Source organism: Tyto alba, unplaced genomic scaffold, assembly GCF_018691265.1.
Source record: "Tyto alba isolate M040663 unplaced genomic scaffold, T.alba_DEE_v4.0 Super-Scaffold_9, whole genome shotgun sequence".
NCBI classification, from domain to species: domain Eukaryota; kingdom Metazoa; phylum Chordata; class Aves; order Strigiformes; family Tytonidae; genus Tyto; species Tyto alba.
Window position 1 is genome coordinate 39883761 of NW_024881330.1, and position 12733 is coordinate 39896493.

General features: G+C 47.7%; 1 protein-coding gene across 2 annotated transcripts in view; it reads right to left on the reverse strand.

The window, feature by feature from the left end:
• The window catches only part of CLVS1 (clavesin 1), a 110025-nt gene extending 98042 nt beyond the window's left edge, over positions 1 to 11983 (reverse strand). Inside the window, exon 1 of one of the 2 annotated variants that reach the window (XM_032994881.2) lies at positions 11743 to 11983. The gene's annotated coding sequence lies outside the window, so the exon portion shown is untranslated. Of the gene's footprint in view, positions 1 to 2191; positions 2266 to 11742 lie in introns of those variants that run through there. The other variant, XM_032994883.2, reaches the window with a different exon arrangement.
• Positions 11984 to 12733: the final 750 nt, after the last annotated feature.

The following is a 12733-nucleotide window of genomic DNA, read 5'->3' on the forward strand; positions in this document are numbered from 1 at the left end:
TTTACAAGTGTTAGAAGAAAAGCTGCTTAAGCTGTTATGTATGAGCAAAATGGTGCAGTGAATCTCTTACATTTCAGTGACATAATTAGCAAGAGGCTGTCATCGAAGTCTGTGTAGTTACACTTGTGTGAAATAAGATCAAGGTCTGTTCCAATGTGAAATGTATGTGAAGAAAGATCAAGATCCATCCAATTTTTCAGCCATCACAAAAACAGACAAGCAAACAAAAAGCCCCACTGCTTAACTGATGTCTCTCTCTTTCTAATTTCTGAAAAAGAAAAATTGGTTTTAAAAATTAAAAAGGGAATTTCTCAGTGAAAGACATACTTTATTGTATTTGAAGAAAGCTGTTTGGAAAGTTATGAATTATTTATAGCAAAACAAGCATTTCACTCAGCTACTCGCCCGGAGTTCAGCGTTCTCATATCAAACAAAGGGGAGAGCAGCAGCTTTCGTCCATTTCTTTGTCCAGGGTCTTCTCAAAGTTACATTGCAGGACCTGGAAGTCAACCAGCACAAGGGATGCCCAAGTTCCCTGGTTTTTGAGTTTGCATGCCATTGATAAAACCTACATTTTAGATGCCACAGCTGCAGTCCCAGGGTGAGATCCTGAAATCTGAACACAGAGAGTTTCCTCATATTTGCTTAAAGGACATTTGTGGCAGGAGATAAGCTTTTCACTTAACAGCAATGTGCACTAGACTTGTCTGTGGGTGATACAAAGGAGAGTTTGTTAAGCAGCCTCTTGCTGTATTTGCTGTGGAGCTGGAGTTGAGAAGAGCTACCTGCAGGGCAGAGTATCTGGTGATTGATCAGCCTGGGAAAACTTGGGAAGGCAGAGCCAGGAGGAAAGAAAGCTGGCTGCCTTTGACAAGGTATAAGGGAGTGCAGATGACCCTAGAAAAAAAATGCCCTGTAGATTTTAGGGGTAATCTAAGGGTGCAGGTTAGTCAATTCTTAAAGAAAACAGTTGTATTAAAGATGGATTGCACATATAAAAATAAAGCAACAGTTATTTGCTTTGCTCCTGTCTTTATTAGACCAAATTAGGATAACTCCAACGGTATCAGCTTAATTCCACTGATGTAAAATTCATGTAGGCCATGGGGAAAACAGGCCAATATTTTGTGCTTAAGGTCTCAAATTAATGGTGGAATTAGCATATTCTCGCATAAATCATGCTTTTAGTTACAATTGCCTCCACGAGCTAGTTAGGGAAGCTACATGGATTAAAGTGTGACATTGTCATTGGGGGAGTGTAGTGTAAGAATTGGTTCCCTCTCTAGTTTTAGCAGCCAGTAGTACAGTAAATAGTCTGTTTATGCTCAAGGGTGCTCAACAGAGGGGTGGAAGTAAGGAGCTTACCTGGGGTCTACACCAGCTGTAGCTCAGGGCCCAGTATGACCTGGAACACCTTTGGGGCTCCTGTGACTTAGAATCACAAAATTATGGAATCACAGGATGGTTTGGATTGGAAGGGATCTTTGAAGATCATCTGGTCCATGCCCCCGGTGCTGCGGGCAGGGACATCTTTCACTGGATCGGGTTGCCCAAATCCCCTTCCAGCCTGATTTTCCAATTCACAACTTCTCTGGGCAACTTGTTTCAGTGTCTCACTGCTCCCATTGTAAAAATGTTATTTATATCCAATCTAAATCTATAATTTTTCAGTTTAAAACTATTAACCCTTGACCTATTACTACAGGACCTAGTAAAAAAGTCTCCTTCCACCTTTCTTAGAAGCCCCCTTTAAGTACTGAAAGGCTGCAATAAGATCTCCCCAGAGCCTCCTCTTCTCCAGGCTGAACCCCAACTCTCTTAGTCTTTCCTAGTAGGAGAGATGTTGCACTCCTCTGACCATTTCTGTGGCCCTTCTCTGGGCCTGTTCTAACGGGGTCAAGGACTTGTGGCAGTTAACTGTGACCACTCTCTCAGTGGGTTCATCCATTTTCTGTGAGTTTATGGGAGTAAAACTGCCCCTTCCTCCACTCCTTTTCTGACTCTCACTTCCACCAAAGAGTTTCTTTGGAAATAAGGCAAATTCTTGAAAGGTCAACTGCAGTCTGCTTCAGAAGAAAATGAGATTAGACCAAGGAGATAGTCTGGCCATTTGGATTTTCTTATAGAATCCTCAAGCCTTTAGTGTCAAAAATTATGCTACTTATTCATTAAAGTTTTCTACTGTTTTTACCTTATTTAAATGGATGAGAACCCTTCATTCCCAGGATGATCCCAAGGTAAGGGAGATTGGGTCCTCTTCTGTCAGACATTGTTGCCAAAAAGCAGCTTACAAATACTCAGCCTAACAAAAAATACATTTTTAAATGCATTTCAGAGTTTTCTGATAGTGAGCTGAGCTATAGCCATGGGTTAGAGCTTACAGGACAGCCTCCATAGATTATCCTGATCATCAGCTGGAACAGACTGCACTAAAATACTTTACTGGTGTAATGTTATATATTGCAAAATAATCCAAAATATGTATGAACAATGTTGTTGCTATCTGAATCATAACATAAATCATGGGGTTAGTAATCCATTCTAGCACCACTGACTTTACATCAGTGGATGATTTGGTTCTCCCACTGCTTACCTTGACAATAAATTTAATGCTCCATAGCTATCCAGTTTAATTGTCATTGTGCTTTCTCAAATGGTACTGATTTATTCTGATTCCCAAAGATACAACAGAAGCACCTTCTCCATTTTCACCCCCTCCCACACACGACAATTTCTCCTCTTCTGGTGTATACACCTCTGATCCATCTGCCAGATTTCAGATGTTTACATCTTTGTTCTGGTTTGGTTTGTTCTTTTTTTTCAAATGAGGATGCTGGCCTTTTTTTCCCTATCTTGAATTTTGTTGATGCATGTTGGCACACTAGACTCTTTGTTATAGTCCCAACAGCTGTTTTTCTGTGTTGTGACTCTTTGTTCCCAAAGGACTATTTGCTCTCCTAATGTCTCTTCACAGCCACTTACAATAAATCATCCCTCCAAAGGAACAAAACCCTGCTTTAAACAAGGAAAAATAATTAACAGAGATTTGAAGCACAACATATTAATACAGAAAAAAAAATGGAAATTTCCACCTAAACTGTGATGTCACATGCCATTTTTGTTTTTTCATTTCAGTCCCAATAAGAGAATGACAAGGGATAGAGTGGCTTTTGGATAGGTAAAATACTGAAAGTGGGAGACGGTCTTCAGACAGCTTATATTTTTGCCTGACTTTCAAAAATAAAATGTAGTTAATAAATAAAATGTATAGTAATACTTGCTAATTAACTAAAATGAAAATATTATTTTAAGGAAGTATATGTAACACTTTCCATCCAAAGATCTTAATATGCTACTACCCTCCCTTCAATGGCAGCTTCCAGATCAGCATTCAACCCTTATTTGCTCTACATCCCCTGGAAAATTGGCCAAAACCTGATCTCAGTGATGATGATGCCTGTCTGGACCATTTTGTTCCTGTCTGCTTTTCTGTCCCTGTAATACTATTTATCTCTTGAAGCACCGTCCTCATGTCCATTTGGCCCTTCCTCATCCATTTCAGTTCCAGAAAGATTTTGGCTGACTCTGCCTACGGAGTGTTTTCCATTCAGTCCAAAGCTATACACCACGAGAAATTTCATTACCACAGCTTTCAAATGGGGAAGGCGCAAGGGTTTGATCCTCACCTGGTATTAATAGGCACCATTGTTTATGATTTGGTTCATTATATAATTCCTAACTCCTAGCAGTCATATAGATATTAGCTGCTTAAATCCTGCCAGAAAAGAAGGGAGTAGGCACTGAGGGAGGGAAAATGGTAATCTAGAATAATTTCATCTCAGAGTGTGGGTGTCATCTCATTAAATTGCTTTTTAAAAAATATTTTGATGATAACTGTGGAAAACATCTTGGACTTATGTTCTGCTTAGGAGGGATTGCTCCACAAGAGCAGGGGAGAATGAATCCGAAGCTGTACTTATAGGAATGACTCCTATGGCACTTTGTGGCCTTGTGGTACCTTAGTAGGAGCCTGCTCTGGAAATGGAGTGCTCAGACATAGAAAGGGACATACCCTGGCTCTGTGAACTAATTTCAAGAGTGGTGAGAAAAACTGACTCTCTCTTGTCCTTGGCTGTGGGATCTTGGCATCCTCCACAGGCAGTGGGGGAAAGCACAGCCCTGAATGATTTGTCTGAGATCATGGAGGACATATTTCACAGAGCTGGGAACAGACCATATGTCTTCTGAGCCTCAAGCTTACACATTAACACCTGGGCAATCTTTCCCCCCTATGCATAATGCTCTGCATCGTAAGAAAAATGTGAAGCCACGTTGCACGCAAGAAAATGGAAAGGTAAACTGCAATGGTCCCAGTGTCCCCAGCATAATCTCCCTAGGCTTCAATGGCACAATCAGGACCCCAAAAGTGTACGATTTCTTTATGTTTTTGCAAAGTGCAACCTTCCTATGGGGGTTCCCAACAGATCTATCTCATATCCCAAGTCCAGTAGCCTCACTGCTGCTCAGATTGTTACAGAATCACAGAATGGCTGAGACTGGAAAGGACTTCTGGAAGGTATCTGTTCCATCCCCCTTACTCAAGCAGAGCCTCCTCAAGCTGGTTCCCCAGGACTGTGTCTATACAGCTTTTGAGTATTTCCAAGGATGGAGACTCCACAACCTCCGTGGGCAACCTGTGCCAGTGCTTGGTCACCTTCACAGTAAAAAAGTGGTTCCCAATGTTCAGAGGGAACGTCCTGTGGTTCAGTTTGTACACATTGCCTCTGGTCCTGTCACTGGGCACAACAGAAAGGAGCCTGGCTCCATCCGTTTTGCACCCTCCCTTCAGGTATTTGCCCACACTGATGAAATCCCCCTAGGCCTGCTCTTCTCCAGGCTGATCAGCCCCAGCTCGCTCAGCCTTTCCTCATGAGAGATGCTCCAGTCCCTTAATCATCCTTGTGATCCTTTGTTGGACTTTCTTCTGCATGTCCATGTTCCTCTTGTACAGAGGAGTCCAGAACTGGATATGGTACTCCAGGTGTGGCCTCACCTGCCCCGACTATTATGAAGGCTTCCCTGTAGCCCTTCCCTAAAGGACTAGATTCTCCCAGTGAATCTGAATGGTTTAAATATCACAAGCCTTTCTCCTTCAAGTCTTTATGCTCCTGTAAACCTTCACAAAGGAATTGTTGCTTCTCTTCAATAGGAAAATAATGAATGTTTGTGACTGTAACAGCCATGTGGGGAATTTTATGGCTCCTCACACTTTCCCAGTATGCGATCTCCTTGCTCAGGTACAAAAACTAACACTTCTTTCAGTTCAGTGAAAACAATACATCACACATTCTTATTCCCTTCCTATTACAAGCTTCTTGTTCACTTGAGTCAGTTACAGGTTGCCCTTGGGCCACGTCTAGCTGTCCAGTCGTGGCAAATTAACCATGGCACAGCACAAAACACAGCAGCAACTCAACTGATCTTTGCAGCTCTCTGCACAGCACACAGGGCAGCCACGTCTGCAACACCGTCCTGCAATTGTCCTGCTGTTGCTACAAGCTGACAGGCATGAGGAGGGACTGACAAGGCTGTCTAATAAACATAAAATTTAAAAATTGTCTCATTATCTTTTGACCTGAAATGTGAAAAACTTGTTACCTACCTGAATATTAAGGAATAAGAGCACATGCCAAGGAAGAGAATTTAAACAACTTGTAAATAAAGAAGTTAAACAAAACACCTGTGAACTTAATGAGATTGCTTCATTCTTTCTTCATATGATAAAGTTTTAAATATTCACCAACCACAGATAAACTGCAAATCCCTATGGGAAGTGAAGCCTTTGACAATGATGTCAAAGAAGCAGAGTTCCATGTCAGTCATGAACTACTCCAACTGTCAACATGCAAAACGCATCCTGGTTGCTATTACACAGCGGTCACTTTCTCTAATACTATAGAAACTTCTTGCAGCTGAAATTATCAGCAGTATGCAAAACATGAATTCTGACCCCTAAGCCTGATAATTAAGCCATGCAGAAATCTGGCAGCATGGGATCATAATATTGGTGCCTGAAAATCCCTAAATGCGTTGTAGAAGTTGTGTTACAACATATGCACAAAGATATACAGAAGAAGGAAGGAAGGCAGGAAGGCAGGAAGGCAGGAAGGCAGGCAGGAAGGCAGGCAGGAAGGCAGGAAGGCAGGCAGGCAGGAAGGCAGGAAGGCAGGAAGGAAGGCAGGAAGGAAGGCAGGAAGGCAGGCAGGAAGGCAGGCAGGAAGGCAGGAAGGAAGGCAGGAAGGAAGGAAGGCAGGAAGGCAGGAAGGCAGGAAGGCAGGCAGGAAGGCAGGCAGGAAGGCAGGAAGGAAGGCAGGAAGGCAGGAAGGCAGGAAGGCAGGAAGGCAGGAAGGAAGGCAGGAAGGAAGGCAGGAAGGAAGGCAGGAAGGAAGGCAGGAAGGCAGGAAGGCAGGAAGGAAGGCAGGAAGGAAGGCAGGAAGGCAGGAAGGCAGGAAGGCAGGAAGGCAGGAAGGCAGGAAGGAAGGCAGGAAGGAAGGCAGGAAGGCAGGAAGGCAGGAAGGCAGGAAGGCAGGAAGGCAGGAAGGCAGGAAGGCAGGAAGGAAGGCAGGAAGGAAGGCAGGAAGGCAGGAAGGCAGGAAGGCAGGAAGGCAGGAAGGCAGGAAGGCAGGAAGGCAGGAAGGAAGGCAGGAAGGCAGGAAGGCAGGAAGGCAGGAAGGCAGGAAGGAAGGAAGGCAGGAAGGCAGGAAGGCAGGAAGGCAGGAAGGAAGGAAGGAAGGAAGGCAGGAAGGAAGGAAGGAAGGAAGGAAGGAAGGAAGGAAGGAAGGAAGGAAGGAAGGAAGGAAGGAAGGAAGGAAGGAAGGAAGGAAGGAAGGAAGGAAGGAAGGAAGGAAGGAAGGAAGGAAGGAAGGAAGGAAGGAAGGAAGGAAGGCAGGAAGGCAGGAAGGAAGGAAGGAAGGAAGGAAGGAAGGAAGGAAGGAAGGAAGGAAGGAAGGAAGGAAGGAAGGAAGGAAGGAAGGAAGGAAGGAAGGAAGGAAGGAAGGAAGGAAGGAAGGAAGGAAGGAAGGAAGGAAGGAAGGAAGGAAGGAAGGAAGGAAGGAAGGAAGGAAGGAAGGAAGGAAGGAAGGAAGGAAGGAAGGAAGGAAGGAAGGAAGGAAGGAAGGAAGGAAGGAAGGAAGGAAGGAAGGAAGGAAGGAAGGAAGGAAGGAAGGAAGGAAGGAAGGAAGGAAGGAAGGAAGGAAGGAAGGAAGGAAGGAAGGAAGGAAGGAAGGAAGGAAGGAAGGAAGGAAGGAAGGAAGGAAGGAAGGAAGGAAGGAAGGAAGGAAGGAAGGAAGGAAGGAAGGAAGGAAGGAAGGAAGGAAGGAAGGAAGGAAGGAAGGAAGGAAGGAAGGAAGGAAGGAAGGAAGGAAGGAAGGAAGGAAGGAAGGAAGGAAGGAAGGAAGGAAGGAAGGAAGGAAGGAAGGAAGGAAGGAAGGAAGGAAGGAAGGAAGGAAGGAAGGAAGGAAGGAAGGAAGGAAGGAAGGAAGGAAGGAAGGAAGGAAGGAAGGAAGGAAGGAAGGAAGGAAGGAAGGGAGGAAGGGAGGAAGGGAGGGAGGGAGGGAGGGAGGGAGGGAGGGAGGGAGGGAGGGAGGGAGGGAGGGAGGGAGGGAGGGAGGGAGGGAGGGAGGGAGGGAGGGAGGGAGGGAGGGAGGGAGGGAGGGAGGGAGGGAGGGAGGGAGGGAGGGAGGGAGGGAGGGAGGGAGGGAGGGAGGGAGGGAGGGAGGGAGGGAGGGAGGGAGGGAGGGAGGGAGGGAGGGAGGGAGGGAGGGAGGGAGGGAGGGAGGGAGGGAGGGAGGGAGGGAGGGAGGGAGGGAGGGAGGGAGGGAGGGAGGGAGGGAGGGAGGGAGGGAGGGAGGAAAGGCTTCTGCTACCAGAAATTCATACAATTCTCCTGTTTTTTCTCTCACTCCTACTGAAATCTGAGCACAAAAATCTGCACACAGACAATTCTCTCAAAATAACAGAAATTAGGGTCATTATAATTTGATATTATCTTGTGAGTTTGTTTTCTCAGTGGAGGACCATATCAGATTTAAGGAGTTTATTTCTATAAATGCCACTGAAGGAAAAAACAACAACAACAACAACAACAACAACAAAAAACTAAAACTGTTTGGAAATTCTCAAAATAAATCCTCAGAGCAGCGTTAGTGTCAAGAGGGAAAGGACTTACAACTCATCTGCCAAATGCTGTGTGAACTTCCGTTCACTAAACTTCTCACTCCAGACAAGACTGATGTTGTTCCTTTTTTTTTTTTTTTTCCTAGTAGGACCCAGTTGTCAAATCTTGTTTGTATATGTGTCAGACACAACAGCAACGGGTTGTGAGAGAAAATAATACTCACTTGCCAAACAACAGTACAATCGGTTCAGTAACTGCACACTTAAATTAACAACTGCATTAGTTTATAGTCTTAGTTTGAAGGAAATACTCTCCATCCTTTTATGAGGCTGATCATTTGTATTTTAACTGATGTGGTCCTCTTTTGGAAGATGAGGAGGTTGATGTTACATGTTTCAATGAAACAAACTCTGTGTTCAAAGCACACAGTTTAAGGAATTATGACCCAGTGCTGTGGGTGGATTCTGCAGTTCCTCCATTGCTGAACTCAATCACACCACTTACACTACTCAGTAGCTCTCAGTGCATAAGAGTATCTGGTCTCTGCACCAGACTTTAAATTATAAATAATGTAAAAAAATAAAGAAGGTTTTTGGTAAAGGTTGCAATATCTTTCATTGTTTTGCATATGCCTTACAAGAATCTAATTTTTAGAAAATAGTAGTTTTCAGAGCTGGATGAATCAACAGAATTCTTAAAATAACAGATACATACCAGACCTGATTTTGCTGACAACACAAGCTGCCCCTGTAAACTTGAAGCTGGGATACAGACTGTAAACCAGGGAAAGATCTGTAAGGTTATCTCATTGTATGAAAAAGTTAACCCTTACCTTTGCTATGAACTGCACAGCATAATACTGTTACATAATATGTCATTCAGATGTTGGCATTACATTAAATTTTAGTACTGGAGAAAATCCATGTTATCATCTGATTACTCAGAAAGCACATGAAAGCAGACTTTCTGTAATTTAATTTTTCCTTCCAAATATAATCCAGTCACTGTTTAGTGATGGACAAGAAGTAGACATCTGGTCCTTAACTTCATTATTCTTGGGGCTTGTTTAGACTGAGGAATCAGCATTTTCAAAAGGGAAAGCTCCCTTTCTCCTATGACCTTCCCACCCTTCCAGGATTAAACCACTGCAAATAGAATTAAAGTCAGGCCAGTAGCACGCATGGGGTTTCTCCAGCCGTTATTTGCTTTGTGTTTATTTTCTGTGTGATGCCATCTCTGAACACCCTCACCGCTTGCAGAAACCACTACTAAATTCTTGACTTCCTGCAGCAAAGGATCCACAGGGCAGGAGCAATTCACCCCACTTCTTCCCTGCATCACTGTTTGCCACTGGGAAAGCAGGACACTTGACTGACCGGGCACATTCCCCACTTCTCTTAACCCTTCCTCAGGGGTTGAATGAACCTGGTCAAAACAGGCATCAGTTTGCTGAGGAGCAAACAGGTATCTGCTGCTGTTTGGCAAGCTCCTGTCTGTCAGCACCTGGCTGGAGTCCTCACCTGGTCCCTTAACTCCCAATTTTAACCCTTTCCCCTCCATGCCTGTCACCTCTCCCCTGCTCTCAAATTGGATCTGGACTTCCCCTTCCAACTTGTGCTCTTTCCCCTGCTTGCTCAGCTCCTGGGCTGCTGGGATGATTTTTCAATCACCCATGCCTTCTTTCGGGAAGGATTGAAGCTGGTGATGGAGAAGGAAGACAGGAGGGGAAGAAGGTGCAGGAAAGTGAGGAATGGGGGGAAACAGGGGCAGAGAGGAAAGGAGGTAAGGAAGCAGGGCAGGGAGGACAGTAGACAGAGAAGTCAGAAAACAGGAAGGCAAGAAGGAGAGAAGCAGGGCAAGGAAGACTGGAGGCAGAAGAAGCAGGACTGATAGGAGGCAGGAAGCAGGAAGCAGGGCAGGGAGGAGAGTCAAGGGAGGCAGGGGAAGCAGAGAAGGAAGGGGAGGTAAGAGAAGCAGGGCAGGCAGGCAGGGGAAGTAGGACAGGAAGGTAAGGCAAGGATCAGGGCAAGGAAGAGAGGCAGAGCAATCAGAGAGCAGGGGAAGGAGTCAAGGAGACAAAGAGCAGTGAGGTAGGACAGGCAAGAAAAGCAGCCAAGAGAGGCAGGGAGCAAGATAAGGAGGGAATGAACAGGCCAGGTAAGAGGCAGAGGAGGCAGAGAGAAGGGCAGGCAGGGAGTGGGAAGTCAGGGCAGGCAGGGAAGTCAAGCAGTGGAGGCAGGAGATGTGAAGGCAGGGGACATGGAAGCAGTGAACAGGAAGAGGTAGGCAAGGCCAGCAGGACAATCAGGAGGCAGAGAAACAGAGGCAGAACAGGCAGGAGAGGCAGGGAGTAGGAGGTAGGGCAGGCAGGAGGTAGGTTAGGGAAGAGCAGACAGCAGGCAGGGAGAAGGGCAGGCAGGGAGCAGGGCAGGCAGGGCAGGCAGGAGGCAAGGCAGGCAGAGCAAGCAGCAGGCAGGGAGCAGACAGGGCAGGCAGCAGGCATGGAGCAGGGCAGGCAGGGAGCAGACAGGGCAGGCAGCAGGCATGGAGCAGGGCAGGCAGGGAGCCAGCAGGGATCCAGACAGGCAGGGAGAAGGACAGGCACAAGGCAGGGAGCAGGACAGGCAGGGAGCAGGAAGTGCAGGACAGGCAGGGAATAGGCAGGAGGCAGGCAGGCAGGACAGGCAGCAGGCAGGGAGGAGGCAGACAGGACAGGGAGTGGGCAGAGAGAAGGCAGAGAACAAACAAACAGGGATCAGGCAGGCAGAGAGCAGGCAGGGCAGGCAGATGGCCAGTCAGGAGGCAGGCAGGACAGGCAGGGCAAGCAGGGAGCAGGGCAGGCACGGCAGGCAGGGAGGAGAGGGCATGGCAGGCAGGGCAGGCAGGTGGCCCGGCAGGGAGCAAGCAGGGCAAGCAGGGATCAGGCAGGGATCTGGCAGGGCAGGGATCTGGCAGGGCAGGGAGCAGGCAGGGCAGGGAGCAGGCAGGGCAGGACAAGTCAGGGGAGGGAAGGGAAGGGAAGGGAAGGGAAGGGAAGGGAAGGGAAGGGAAGGGAAGGGAAGGGAAGGGAAGGGAAGGGAAGGGAAGGGAAGGGAAGGGAAGGGAAGGGAAGGGAAGGGAAGGGAAGGGAAGGGAAGGGAAGGGAAGGGAAGGGAAGGGAAGGGAAGGGAAGGGAAGGGAAGGGAAGGGAAGGGAAGGGAAGGGAAGGGAAGGGAAGGGAAGGGAAGGGAAGGGAAGGGAAGGGAAGGGAAGGGAAGGGAAGGGAAGGGAAGGGAAGGGAAGGGAAGGGAAGGGAAGGGAAGGGAAGGGAAGGGAAGGGAAGGGAAGGGAAGGGAAGGGAAGGGAAGGGAAGGGAAGGGAAGGGAAGGGAAGGGAAGGGAAGGGAAGGGAAGGGAAGGGAAGGGAAGGGAAGGGAGCGGCCCCTTCCCGCAGCGCGGCGGGCTGCGGCCGGAGCTGTCCGCCCGGCGGTGCTGAAACGCCGCAGCCCGGGCCCGGCGGCGCGGGGGAGGGACGGGGAGCGCCGAGAGCCGCCCTGCTGCAAACCGAGAAAAGACAAATCCAAATACCTGCACAGCGCCAGGCAGCCTGCCGTGGGGCGGCGGGGGGCTGCGTGGGATGGTTTTTTTCCCCCCCCGTAGGTGTCCTTGCTTGGGCGAGAAAGATCTCCCGGCTCCCAGGTTCAGGCTCAGATCTCTCTAGAAAACTGTGAATGAGCGAGCTCCAGCTCCACGGGGCTAGGATTTTTAATTTTTTTTTTTTTTTTTTTTTTTTTTTTTTTTTTTTTTTTTTTTTTTTTGGTAGGAGGCGTGTGCACCAAAGCCTGGGTCCTTCCACTCGGCGGCTGTCGTCCCCCTGGGTCCTAAGCCCTCCTGCCGCCCGCCCGGCTGCCTCCCGGCGCTCCCGGGCTGTGGGCTCGGCGCACCGCCACTGCCGAGGGAGTGGTGACAATGAGCTGCGGGCTGCTGACAGCCGGGAAAGCAGCAGCCCACCCGGCCACTGCGAGCTTAGCAGCGCGGGCTTTCACCTGGTGCCACGGTCTTCACCGCCTCTCTTCTCGCATCACCCCTTTCCCGGCAAAACTCGGGGGGAGCGCAACCTCCTGCGGCATTTACAGCAGCCACAGAAAGGGTAACCTTAATGGGCCATGAATTATGGGTGGGCTGCCTTAATGAACATGACAGCATGGGTTCGTAAGAGAAGTTCATCTGGGTCAGACTACACGTAAATCTAGCTCAAGGTGCTGTCACCACCAGCAGACACAGAGAATGTCCAGTGAAGAACATAAGAGCAGGACAAGCTTCATCCTTGAACTCTCACAGCCCCTCTCCCAACCATTTTAAGTTCAGGGATTTCCCCAGAAATGTGGTGCCTGTGTTTTTAGGAGGAAGTTGTCCTGCTTCAACTTTCAAAGTGTCTCCTAGAACATCTATACTTTTCTAGAACATCCTTCCATAATGTCCTTTGACAAGGAGGTCCTCAGGCCATCTGCCTGCTTCACAAACTAACACTTCTCTTTCATTATAGGGGTCTGTAAGCTTTAGCTGGCATTGTAGAAAG